This window comes from Rhinolophus sinicus, chromosome 11 (assembly GCF_057876585.1).
Source record: "Rhinolophus sinicus isolate RSI-liver-muscle chromosome 11, RSI-T2T, whole genome shotgun sequence".
In the NCBI taxonomy this organism is placed as follows: Eukaryota; Metazoa; Chordata; class Mammalia; order Chiroptera; family Rhinolophidae; genus Rhinolophus; species Rhinolophus sinicus.
Window position 1 is genome coordinate 22,665,700 of NC_142511.1, and position 13,713 is coordinate 22,679,412.

The 13,713-nt window shown below is 48.2% G+C and overlaps 1 long non-coding RNA gene across 1 annotated transcript in view; it reads right to left on the minus strand.

Moving 5' to 3' along the window:
• Window positions 1–1,082, minus strand: part of LOC141569328 (uncharacterized) — a 21,938-nt gene extending 20,856 nt beyond the window's left edge. Inside the window, exon 1 of the long non-coding RNA XR_012492853.2 lies at window positions 814–1,082. This is a non-coding gene — a long non-coding RNA (uncharacterized LOC141569328). The remainder of the gene's footprint in view (window positions 1–813) is intronic.
• Window positions 1,083–13,713: the final 12,631 nt, after the last annotated feature.

The window sequence follows — 13,713 nt, forward strand, 5'->3', positions numbered from 1 at the left end:
GACAAGACACCCAGGCAACTGGATGACGCTAAGAATGTTCTATTTCTCCAGTTGGGTTGTGAGCCACAGATACTTATTTTATTATTGCACTTTGCATCTCAGGTATGTTACACATATTCTTTTTTTTTTTTTTTTTATTAGTTTCAGGTGCACAAGACAAAGCAAAAGTTAGACGTTTATCATTTATATCCCTCACACTGTGTGAACCCCCCTCCCCCCATCCACTATCCCTCTGTACGTTCCCCAAATTAATTTTCAAATCCCCGTGGCCATCTTGTGGTTACCGACTATTTTCTAAACCTCCCACCTTCCCCTTATCCCCACCACACATATTCTTTTTATGACTCAAATATTCAAATTTTAAAATCTCAACCACAGCCTAAGCTTTGGAGTCAGGCCCGACTGGGTTTGAATCCTGACTTTCTTTTCCATGACTTCGGGTGTGTCAGCTGACCTCTCAGAGCTTCCACTGTCTCACCTGTACAGTGGGAATCATGATGCTTATCTTGATGGCTTCTAGTTACGTATGCATTGTGCCTACCTTGTAGTAGGTGCTCAATAAATTGGGTCAGGAACAGTTTCAGGGGCATTTTAAATCAATTTGTGAAAAAGAGTAGGACTGGGGTCTCCACTGCAGGTTGAGGGTACAATAAGCAAGAACTAAATGAGTGAATGAGCGAGCGGACAAATGAAACACTCATACAGTCTTTTCCTACCTCCACACCTCCTCCCCCAAAAGACCTCTGGAACTCAAATCATCATCTGGTTAGCATTGCAGTCGCTTAAAATTTAAAATATAATTCTCACACTTACCTGAGTGCCTGGAAGCAGGCAGCTGGCAAGCTTTTTCCAGGAAGATTCTGCCTCCACTCTCTAAACTGAACCAAAGGTTCCTGTGGAGGAGCTCACAGTGCCCTCCCTGCCCCACAGCACCTGGCACAGTTCTGGGCCCATGACAGCTGCTCTTGAAGACAACTGCTCTTTGTCAGCAGAGGCCTTTGGTCGGCAGGGAGTTCCCCAGACATTTGCAGCCTCAGATCTGTGACTCTTGAATTTGTAGTTTTCCTTGACTTTAAAGTGTCAGTAACATTTGTTTTGTATACAATGACAGCCCGTAATTAGAAGAAAGCGGCTTTCCAAACTCTGAAAATAGGACAGACTGACATTTATAGGCCTTCTGAGAACCTCTGCCAAGTCTCCGATTTTTCTTTTTCCTGTTGCAGGATAGATCTGGGGGAAGGAATTACCTGTGGAATCCTGGACAGAGTCATATATTTGAAGTCAGTTCATTTTAATCAAATTTTTGTGTGTTCTTGAGCCGGTATCATTTCTAGCCTCAGTTTTCTCCTCTGTGAAATGGGGGCAATTATTTCGTGCTTACTTCACAAGGATGATATAAACGTAAATAAAATCATGACTATATTAATGACTGGGAAGCTATACAGTTCTACATTACACAGCACAGAGAAAGAATACTGGACTTGGAGTAAAGATACCTTGGTGGGTTGGTTGTTTTTAAGTTACCAAATATGTATCAAGGCTTATTATGTATGGGGCACTGTTCTGAGCACTTTATGAATGTCAACTCATTTAGTCCTCACAATAGTCCTATGAACTAGTGTTATATTATTATCCCCATTAGACAAATGAGGAAGCTGGGTCACAATTAAGTAACTTCCCAGATTGCATGCTAATATGTGGCAAAGCCGAGCTCCAAACCCAGGCAGTCAGACTCCAAAAGCTGGGCTCTTCACCAGCTATTCTGCCTCCTGCTTGAGAGGTTTGAAGCCTTGCTCTGCCATTCACGAATTCATTCTTCTATCCTCCATTCACTCATTCCACATAAATTTACTGAGTGCTTACTACGTGTCAGGTGCTGATCTTGGAGCTGGGGATGGAGCAGTGAGCAAAACAGATGGCCCTAGAACGTGCCTTCTCATGTGGGAGATGGACCCACACAAATAGTCACGTAATGTGTCCAGAAGGCTGAGTGCTACAGGAGGAAGAATAAAGCAGGTGTCTAAGTCCATTCAGGCTGCTATAACAGAACACTACAGCCTGGGTGGCTAATAAACAACAGACACGTTTCTCACAGTTCTGGAGGCCGCAAGTCCAAGATCAGGGTACCAACATGGCTGGGCTCTGGTGAGGACCCTCTTTTGGGTTGCAGACTGCTCACTTCTCACTGTGTCCTCACGGGTGGAAGGGGCAAGTGGGCTCTCTGGGCTCTCTTTCATAAGGGCACTAAACCCGTTCACGACAGCTCCACTCTCGTGACCGACTCACCTCCCAAAGGCCCACCTCCTAAAACCATCACCTTGGGCGTTAGGATTCAACATATGAATTTGGGGGGGCACTAAATTACCCCCAAGGGGGACAAGGGGATAGAGTGGGAATTTAGGCCGATGGTGTCATCTCTTTGAGCTTCTTTTCTCTTACTGTAAAGTGGAGATACTGAGGCCTGCCTGGCTTGCTTTACAAGTCCAGGAGGCAATCAAATGAACTATGGAGGCTTACATGACACATAAACCGTGAAATGCTAGTCCAGTGCAGGATTGTAGAATTTGTGTTTCCTGCCTCTTTGTTCCTCTGGTTCATATCTCTATTTAACACGTTCACCATCGTTTCATAGTTGGCCATGCAGGTCTCTGTGTCTCTCAATAATCTGAATTTTTGAGAGCAGGAACAGATCCATGAGCAGCACAAATATGAAACAAATGTATAATTATTCCTATTCCTCATCTCTATTTAATGAGCCCCTGCTACTGCCAGACACTCATACACAATGTTGAATTTAACCTTCAACATATAAGTTATTATTGTCCTTGTTCCCAGAGGGGGAACAGAGGCTCAGAGAGGTGAGTAACTTGCCCATGGTCACTAGGGAGTGACAGAACCAGGATCGGAACCTGCATCTCTCTGACTCCAAAATCCATGATCTGTCACCAACCCAAGCTGCCATTGGCTGTTATTATTCATTCTTTTTTTTCCCCCCTTCCTCCTTCCCCCCTCCCCCCTCCCTCCCTCTCTCTCCCTCCCCCTCTAACTCGGAGTCAAGCCGTTGTTCTCAGTCTAGTTTGTGGAGGACGCAGCTCACTGTCCCATTTTGGATTATGAGCATCACGCTCTACCCAGCTGAGCCAGTCAGCTCAGGGCAGCTTACAGCATCTCTCGCTGGCTGCTGGCTGCTGGCTGCTCGTGCTGACTGCCAGCCACTCAAGGCAGCACACGGCAGCTCGCAGCCACTCATGGCAGCCCAGCTCCAGGTCGAGCCATTGTGCTTAATCTAGCTGTAGAGGGCGCAGCTCACTGGCCCACGTAGGGATCGAACCAGTGACCTCAGTGTTAGGAGCACAGCGCTCCAACCACAGAGCCACTGGCCGCCCTTATTATTCGTTCTTATTCATTCAATCAATAATTACTTTGAGAGCCCCTACTGTGTTTTAGGTAGTTTACCAGGTGCCTGAGACATGGAAATGGATAAGGCAAGTGAGGTCTCTGTCCATATGGGAGATAGAACCAATTAGTTAATAAATAAATCAGATAGGCACTGATTTGATATGCTGGTGAGGAGAGGAGGAGGGCCTGAGGGGCACTGCAGAGCTGAACCCTGAGTGACGCAAAGAAGCCAGCCGTCAGAAGACCTTGGAAGAATTGCCAACAAGGCAGGGAAGCTGAGGGGTGAATGAACTGGGAATGTTCTACAAGCAGGAGTGTGGTCAGTGGGCCTGAACAGTCTCAAGAGAGGGGGACAGTGTGAAGAGGCAAGGTAAGAAAAGAAAGCTGAACCCACACCATGCATGGCCTTAGAGACTGCAGAAAGAAGCACTGGGGAACGCCCAAGGTTTCCGGGTGGAAGAGTGATGTGATGTGATGTGATGTATGGTTTAGAAGAGTTATTATGATTATTAATTGTTTAAATACATTGGAGTTTGCTAATGAATATTATAACAGTGTTTTTTAAAAAACTTGTTTAGAAGATGAGAGAGAGCAAAAACAAAAGAGCAGTGAAGGTGAGAAGAACATTCATTCAGCCAGCAAATGACTTTTGTAGGGGTTTCCCTTCACTTTCACTTTAACTGAGTTATCTTATATACAGAGGGTGCCAAAAAAAAAAATGTATACACATTTTAAGAAAGGAAAAACTGTATTAAAATTGTAATACTCAATATATACCGATTACAAAAGATGAATACAAGTCACGTTTGACTTCTGCAATTACAGGAGGTAATTACGTTGCTCAAAGTGGTTACCATCACCGTCCAGACACTTCTGATTATAGCGAATTACTGCTTGAGCAACGTTGACCGAAGTGTCCACTTGTATCACTGCGCATGCCATTCCAATTTTTTCCGGAAGTACCACCAGTGTAGCCGGTTTTCTACGGAACATCACATCCTTTAAGGTCCCCCATAGGTAGAAGCCAAGGGGTGTTGTCAGAGAACATGAGGGAAACTCAACCGCACCTCCTTGTTCTATCCATTGTCCTGGAAAATCCCATCAAGACAAGCTCTCACGTCTCCACGGAAGTGCGGTGGGGCGCCATCTTGTTGGAAATAAAATCGATTGTTCCCCAAAAGTGTATGAATTGCTGGTAAACTGGATGTACGTAGCATGTCTAGGTACACTTGACCAGTAACGGTGCCTTCCAAAAAGAATGGTCCAGGGCTGGCCCGGTGGCTCAGGCGGTTAGAGCTCCATGCTTCTAACTCCTAAGGCTGCCGGTTCGATTCCCACATGGGCCAGTGGGCTCTCAACCACAAAGTTGCCAGTTCAACTCCTCAAGTCCCGCAAGGGATGGTGGGCTGTGCCCCCTACAACTAAGATTGAACATGGCACCTTGAGCTGAGATGCCGCTGAGCTCCTGGATGGCTCAGTTGGTTAGAGCACGTCCTCTCAAACACAAGGTTGCCAGTTTGACTCCCGCAAGGGATGGTGGGCTGCGCCCCCTGCAACTAACAATGGCAACTGGACCTGGAGCTGAGCTGCACCCTCCACAACTAAGATTGAAAGGACAACAACTTGACTTGGAAAAAAGTCCTGGAAGTACACACTGTCCAATAAAGTCCTGTTCCCCTTCCCCAATAAAAAAAAAAAAAAAAAAGAATGGTCCAATTAATCCCTTTAATGACAGTCCACAGCAGACGTTGAGGCCTGATAAATTGACTTCTTTTCCCACATGAACTTGTGGATTTTCTGGAGCCTAATACACACAATTATGTCGGTTCACTGTTCCATTCAATTTAAACTGTGCTTCATCAGACAAAACCATTTTCCCCACAAACTCCTCACCTTCCCATACCGTTTTGGAACCACTCACAATACTGGACCCTTCAATCAGGGTCAACTTCACTCAGTGCAGTAATAATAATCTTGGGATGAAAACATTCCCGTTTGCTCTTTTAAGAATGTGTCATATGCGTGTTCGGCTAACTCCTGTCACGTGCACATTGTTTGGTACACTTCTGTGGCGAGTGTGCAAACTGTTCCAACACCATAGTAGATGAGGCAGGACTTGTTGCTGAGCGAGGCCTCCGGATCTTCCCTTGTGCACATCACACCATGCGTCTCAGACTTACCGCGAATGTGTGCAATTGTTAGGTGTGTTGGAGGTTCTGCTGCATACTCACGCCTCCACTGTCGTACTTCCACAATGTTCTCAAATTTCAAACACCACTTCAAAATGGTCTTGTGCTCCTCAAATGACAAGCGTGCTTCTGCCATTTTCTTTGTCCTGCCTGTCGCATGGTGACACTAGCATTCATTTGATTAACACCATCTTTTGGGCGAACATCATACTACACGTCGCTACCGTAATTCAATTCAACTTCAAAAAGTAATACATAGATAACATCTCTTAAAATGTGTATGCATTTCTTTTGGCACCCCTGGTACAATAATAATGGGCTGCAAATGGAAATAACTAAATAGATTGCCAGGGCTCTGCTACGAGAGGGATCAAATTTCTACCTCCTTCTAGTCCCACTCCAGGGAGAGAAATGGCTCCTAACCCTGGGGGAGGGGATGCATCTGCTGCTGTCTAGAGTAGCGTATCTGATGAGCAGTTTGGAGGATGCTTCTTAAGACCAGCCCCTTCTCCCCAGGAGCCAAGCTCTTGATTTCTAGGTGTAGTTCAATTTCTGCCAGACATGGCCTGGGAGTCAAGCCTTCTGGGTTCTTATTCCATAGCTCTGGCTGCCCTATGGGAAATGGGCATCCATACCCAGCTTCATCCTTCTCCACCCCCATGAATGGCTTTACGAGAGCATGCCACACACCATGGGATTCCTGGGTGTCCAGAGCCAGGATGGTGGAAAGGGAAAAGGCACTGCTGGGTCCTGGCAGAGACCTCAGACGTCTGCGCTGCCGTCTCCTCCTTAGCCCCTTCACCATCCTCCTAACCCAGCCCTCTCCTCCCTCCTGCAGAGAAAGCAGATCTACATCTTAAGAAGCTGACATGAAGGAAAAGAAAGAAAATGTCAAAAAAAGAGGAACTTTTAAAAAGCAAAAAGATTGAATTTGAAAATTTCTGGAAAACTGAGTAATCCCAACCACACCAATGACAGAATTATGCAAATAGTAACATGACTCCGTGCACAGTCATATTTCCTCCTCTTCATTTCCAGCCGCAGTTTTGTACCCATGGAGGTGTGTGGGGGTGAGGGGATCCTGGCAGCGCCCCCTGTGTTCACGCAAAGCTTGAAGAAGAGTTTTCCAACCTCTCTCACTCCTGGATTGCAGACTTCTTCCTTGGCTGTTTCCTTCCTTTCTCACCACAAGGCACCCCTGGAAGGCACCTAGGGAAAACCCCTTTACCAACCCCCACAAGACTTCCCTTGTCCTAGGGACTGGACGGGACATATGTGTACCGCGTTCAGAGATGATGGGACAGGTTTTGAGGAGTGAGGAGCTGAAAAGAGACTCGTGCAAATAGAGTCTCTTTATGCTAATGATCTGTAAATATACCCTGATTCCCTTTCCTTGGCCCCCTGGAGCCAAGAAATGACTTGTCTATGTGCAGTGGACCAAAAAGTGACCCAGAGAGAGAGCTAGAGAGAGGGAAACGGAAGAAAGAGAGGCCCGAGAGCCCTGGCTGATATCCCCAGACTCAAGTGACTCTTCTTCCCCTGGGAGCAAAGGACAGCTGACAAGGCAGTCCAGGCCACCTGGAGGGAGCTGCAGATTCTGGGCACGGAGCTCCGGAGAGGTGGGGGTGGGGGCAGTGTCGGCTGTGTCCTGAGCTTTCAGGACAGATGCTGTCCCCTTTACCCACCCCCACCACGGGGAGTGCCTCTCGCCACCTCCTTTCACCTGTGTAGAGATTGTCTCCCTCTGTGCTATTATCTCCTGCAATTGCTCATAAATGACAACCCCCCCAGTGGCCTGCCCATCACTTGAACCTCTTCTGGCCAAGGCTGCTTGCCCGAGGATTAACTCCTCTTTGGAGAGCCCACAATAGCCCTCCACATCCTTTGTGCTTCTGTTTGCAGCAAATATTGAAGCTCTCTCCTGAAACCCATTACAGGCCGTGGGGACAAAGGCTTTCCGTGGATCTCCAGGCAGAGCTAGTACCAGGATATTCCTGGCTACTGTACCTGCTGTCTCACCTGCCACATCTTCTCCAGTTACCGCCGGAGGGAAATAATCCACCCTTACACCAGGCAGCTCTGTGCCAAGGCAGTGGGCAGGTGGATACAATGGTGCCCACACCCCGGCTTGCCCATAGAAGGGGAAGTAGAAAGCTGGGCACCCTGGTTGTGGGAGATGGTGGGATGTGGTGAGGGAGCCTGGGGTGGAGCTGAGGACACAGCTGCAGGTGCATCGTGCTGTCCTTTGCTAGCTGGCCTTCCCAAACGCTCCTACCTCTTCCTGGAACATTCCTCCCTCTCACCAATTCTCGGAGGCTACTTTTATTCATCCTTCTGGTCTCAGCTTAGACTTTGCCTCATCACCTCCTCCAGGAAACTTCCCAAATTTAGGTGTGCCTCCTTGGTACTCGCACCTGGTATTATAATTGCCCGCTCGCCATCTGCTTCCCTTGTCCCATTGACACTTCAGCCTCTAAGCTCCCTGGGGAAAACCATCATTGCACCCACACTTGGCCCAACTCCTAGAGCATGGCAGATAAATATGGTTGAATGAATGAATGATTGAATGAATTCAGCAAGGGTGAGCTTTGCCTGGTCCTTTAGACCTCAGAATTCTGACTAAAGTGGTGTTGATTCATGAAGTCACCGTGGCGGGAAACGACCCAGAATCTCTCATGTTTTCTATAGAGACCCTCAATTTAGAGAAACGTGCTGGGCTGAAAGTCCACTAAGCACGAGATGCTGATCCCGCCCAAGCCTCAGTCCCCTCATCTGGCAAATGGGAAGAATAACAGTGGGAGGACGGAAGGAGAGAATACTCTGAAAATGGCAGACAAGTTGAAACATGATAGATGGGGGATGTGAAGTTCCCTGGCTCAGCGACAGGACCACCTCATAAGAGGACAGACGTAGGGGAGTCCCACAGGCGGTGGAGAGGCTCTGGCAGTCAACCAGCTGCCACCTGTGACAATGTTGGCTGGAGAGGAAATGGGGGTTTGGCTTCCAGGTCTGAGGAGGGGTAGGCATCTCTGGGACAGACACTTCAAGAGGCAACCCCAGGGCCTGAGAGCCACTGGCCCTTTCACTCTCCCGGTCACTGTAATAAAGAGCCAGGCCAGAGGGGTCAGGGGCTGAATCCAATCATTTAGTGGTCAAGTTAATCATTTCTCTTTGCCTCAGTTTCCCCTCCTATAAAACAGAAACAATAACGGTGCCACCTCACAGGGTTGCTAAGAAGCTTAAATGAGGTAACTATATAAAATATTTAGAGCTGCTGCCAGCGTGTGACATGTACCTTATAGACACAACCATGGTCCCGGCCTGTGTCTGTACTCACCCTCACCTTGTTTTAGGGCAGCACAGACATCATCCTCCCATTGTACAGAGGGAGAACCCAGAGAGGTTCCAGAACTCACCACAGGTTACCAGTGACTCAGGAACGGGAGCTTGACACAGACCTAGGGTGCCCCATTTCTACTCCCATTTCCTTACGGCTTTGGGCTTGATTCATTCTCTCATTACTTCATGTGTACAAGTCCTGGCCACCCCATAAGGCAGTGACAGAGTTTTCTCCTATGTCCCTCTTACCCCCTTGGCAGTGCTGGGCTATAGAAACCCTCAAAAAATACATAGTGGGATGGCTGATGTATTGAGAGATGGGCGGCAAAGCTGAAGCTACCTAGAGAAACCTGAACCAAACTGAGGAACCCAGCGCTGAATAGGGGTGTCCGAGAGGCCCAGATGTCCAGTGATGGAGAGCCCTCAGGGAGGGTACTTCTCAGGCCTGGCAAGCTGGGCTGGGGGCACTGGTTCTGAGACAGGAGCTTTCCCCAGCAGGACAGAGGTTGGGGCCAGCCTGAGCTATTCAGCTTGCCAACAGGCGTTTTAGTCACATGGAAGGAGGTTCCTGTGGAAATGTGGTGACATGCTTGAAAGCTGGCCAACAGTCAATTCTAGATATTTCCCTGCAGGAGAAATACAGGCCATTGGTGGGAGAGGGTTGTCTCCCAGGGGATGGGTATCTCCACAGGGAGGAGGGAGATTCCACAAAGGGCGTTTCAGCCTTCAGAGCACCCCAACCCAGGATCCCAAGCACACTTCCACCTCAGGGAGCCAAACCAGGCCAGGCTGTGTGGGCAAACACCACACCTCTGCCACCACCAGCCAGGTGTCTGTCCTGGATGAGATTGCTCCACCAGGAGAAAGGCTTTTCAGGCAGAAGGGACTTTCCACCTGATGTTCAGCTCCAAAGGGCAAGGACCATGCATCCCTGTTCATGGTTCTCGTCCCTCGACTGAGCAAGTGCCAGGAACACAGCAGACACTACAACATATCTGAGGAACAACTGAATAAACTGTTCTGAGAACACCAGCATAGAAGCTTCCACAGCCTTCTTCCTGGACCCATGTCAGTACTTCACAAGTCCCTTCCTCTCATCTCACCTCAGTCCTTTCAGCTGTCGTCTAACCTCTGATTGTTGGGTCAAGAGTCTAATAAATAAGCCTCTCTAAGTTCTTGGGTGGTGATAAGGCGCCTCCTCAGCCTTTTCTGGAATAAGTAATCCTAAAAATATCTTTCATCACTTCCTTGGCTCTCCTCTTGGCCCACCTCCAAGCCCTTCCTCAAATTTCCTTCTTAGCCCTGAACCTGAGCATTCCTGGCTGGCTCTGCTGAGGGAGAGAACTCTTGTGTGAAGAAGCCTGAGGTGGGGGTGGCATGCGGGTGGGGACCAGGAGGTGAGAGTACAATTTTCCACTTCAAAGGCCTGCCTTCCTGCCTGGGTTTCTGAAACTCTGCTCATTCAACCAGTTTTATCTTACCACCACCAACTCAAACGTCTTCCTGGCATCCTGGCAGATTAGGCCCTCCCAGGCAGGTACAGTGTGATGACCTCATGCAGGGGCATGTGACCTTTACTGTTCCGAAGAACACCCCAGGAGATCTTGTTAGAATGCAGATCCCCACACCCCATCTTCAAAAATTCTGAGTCTAAAAATCAGGGGTAAGGTCCAACCAGCTTACCCTTAACATGCAACCCGGATGCTGAGGCCCAGGAACACTGCTTATGGAACACCACCCCAGGAGACCAAAGAGTCCAGTGAGAAGACGATGGCTCCTGTGAGGAGGCAGAGACCTGGTCGTGCTGCCCACAGCAGGCAGGAGGCAGGAGGAGAGGTGGCATAGGATAGAACCGGGACCTTGGGTCGGGCAATCAGTGAAACCTCTCTCACCATCCCCCAACCACGGCCCAGAGCAGCAAGAAGCCAGTGGAGGCAAGGGCAGGAAAGTCCTAGAAAAGAGAAGAAATGACAGGCTGGCCAGGCCGCTTCTGCATGAAAAGACATTTCACTCGGTCCCAGAGCACCAAAAGGGCAGAGACTCACTGTCTGGTTCATGATGAAGTCTGATTGCTGGATGAGGGCGAGGGTGGGACATTTGTCCACCTCCACCCCAAGTGAGTGGCCCCTCAGGAACCTGTAAGGCTTCCCAGCTGTCCCTGTAGTCTCTACCAGCAGAGGCGCCTCGTATGAAACTCTCACTTTGAATGTTTTCTGTGTTCTTGCCCAGGGAAACAATGAAAAGAGACATCTATGCAGTTTCTCCGGTGCTGAAGGAGGTATCTTCCAAATAAAGATGTCCTCCTTCGGGGTGGTGTCTGGTACTCTCCAGAAGGGCGTACTTGATCTACCCAATGCATGCTCCATTGACTAGTCATGGCCTGCTCAGCCTCAGCTGGCCTGGTCTTGTTGCCCGTCCTTAGACACCCCACCCTCTGTACCCACTCACACATCCATCCTCTCCATACTCAAATCCCAACCTTAAAAGACACATCACACAAACCATCACCAAATCTACCCATCTCTGGGGACAGAAGGTAGCTGAGGCTTTTGAAGCATCAGGTAATGTCATAGTGTCAGTGTCCCAGCACAGAAATTCACGGTTAGGGGGAATTACACTTGGTGGCTTGACAGGCTGTTCACCTTTCCTGCTTAGGGGCTTTGGTGAAAGAGAGACCCTCCCTGGTAGTACTGATCCCTGACCACGACCTTGTGTGTTCACAGACACGTGATCGTACGAGGAACTGGGGGTTTTTGTTTGTTTGTTTGTTGTTATAGTACATTTTACTTTTAACATATGCATAAGGTGTTAGAACTGGAAGGGGCCTTAGAGACTATTGGGTCCCACACCTCTCTCCCACCTCCCCTTTACAGATTAGGAAACAGGAAGTGACCTTGCCCAGTCACCTCCAGGGCAAGAAGCAGAGCTAGTCTAGATTTCTTAGCACCCTAATCTTACTCTGAATTCCACTGTTTGTTTGTTTGCTTGTTTTAATTTACAAAGCACTCTAACAGTCACATTTCATGTAGTCATCTCTAACCTGTGAGGTAGGTATTATTAGTAGCGTTTTAATTTTATTGTTGTGGAAAGGGGCTCAGAGGGGTTATGGCACCTGCCTAATGTCATACAGCTGGCATATAGGGGACCGCTATCCCTGGGGAGCCAATCATGACAAGCTCTATTAGAGACGTGACTTTTTGTGTTTCACTGGGCTTGAGGGAAAAGGGCCCTTTGCCTCCTAAGCGGGAATGGGAGGTGGGAAGGAACCTCAGTTCATAAATCCTTACCCTCACATTACCCTGAGGGGACTTTCCCTAAGGTTACACAACTACTGTAAGTTAGTGGCAGCTTTTGGGACCAGGCAAAAAGAAGATATGTTCTTGGGTAATTGTGTCTCTCTGTAGCTCTGCATACAAAAGTCCCATGGTGGAGACAGCTACTATGACCCAGAACTTACTCATTCACTCACTTGTTCATTCAACAAACACCTACTAAGAGCAAACTATGTGCCACGCAGTGTGCTAGGTACTGAAGATGCTAACATGAATAGCACAGTCCAGCAGAGCCAGAGGGGATGAGACTCCTAATGGGGCTGGGGTCCACTCTAGTCGTCACCTCTTGGCCATTAACCTATACTCTAGTGGGGGAGACAGACATACAAGTATCTACAAGGAATTGATCATTCATTGTGCGTGGGCTCAAGGAGCCCAGGGAGGGGCACCTAGTCCAGGCTGGGGATGACAGAAGAAGAAAGTGGGCTGAATCCAGAAGAATGTGTAGAAGTAAGCCCAGAAAAAGGAAAGAAAGGGCATGCCAAGAGCAGGAGAAGAAAGCATGAGCAAAGGTGCGGGTAAACAAACAGCACAGCAGGTATAAGTTGTTTGTGCATACTTAGAGAAAGATCTAGAAGGGTGTATGCTCAACTGCTGTGACTGGTTATCTCAGGACAATTTGATTATGGACGCTTTTGCTTTCTTATTTGCACATTATTCTTTTGTTTGGAAGTTTTACAATGAGCAAGTAATACTTTCATAAGCAGAAAAAAATAACTAATACACAAAGAAAGAGTGTTCTGTGTGTGATGGAACTTAAAGAAGCCCGGTGTCTGGGGAGCATAACATTGCAAGAGGGGAGCCTGCTAGCAGTAGAGGAGAAAATCCAGGGAGCTGTGGAAAGTCCCCAGGTATGACTCTAGCCCCAGGCAGTGGCTGGAGTGCTCATTAATTGGGCAAGTCCTTACCTGGGAAGCCACAGGGCAGCCCAGGGGGAATGTCTATCAGCTCAAGCTGCTGTATTCCAGCTAGAGCTGCAGGAGTGGGCAAATTCCTAGGGCTCTGGTGCCCCCCAATTACTCTCCCACTTTCCTTCAGGCTGGGGACTATGCTAAGGTGAGGCCAAGAGGTATATCCATTGGCAGTATCAGGGGGTTCCAGGCTCCTACTCAGTGTGTTACCCTTGGCCCCTATCTATTCCTCACTCCCCAAGCTGGACCTAGGCTAGACCAGGGAAGGATAAAACACCTGAAGCTCTTTGAACAAGGTCATTTGCAATACAATTTTTTATCTTATTGACCTTTCAAATGAGTTTTCTATAGACGTCAACTTTTTTAACACCCTCAGTATTAGTAGAATCTTTCTCTATGTGTCCTTTGCCAGAGAAGAAGGAAGTAACTCGCAAGATGTGACTCAGGTGTTTCACACACACACACACACACACACACACACACACACACACACACACACACACACACACCTTTTGTTCATCCATTCAGTAGGGCCTGTAGGAA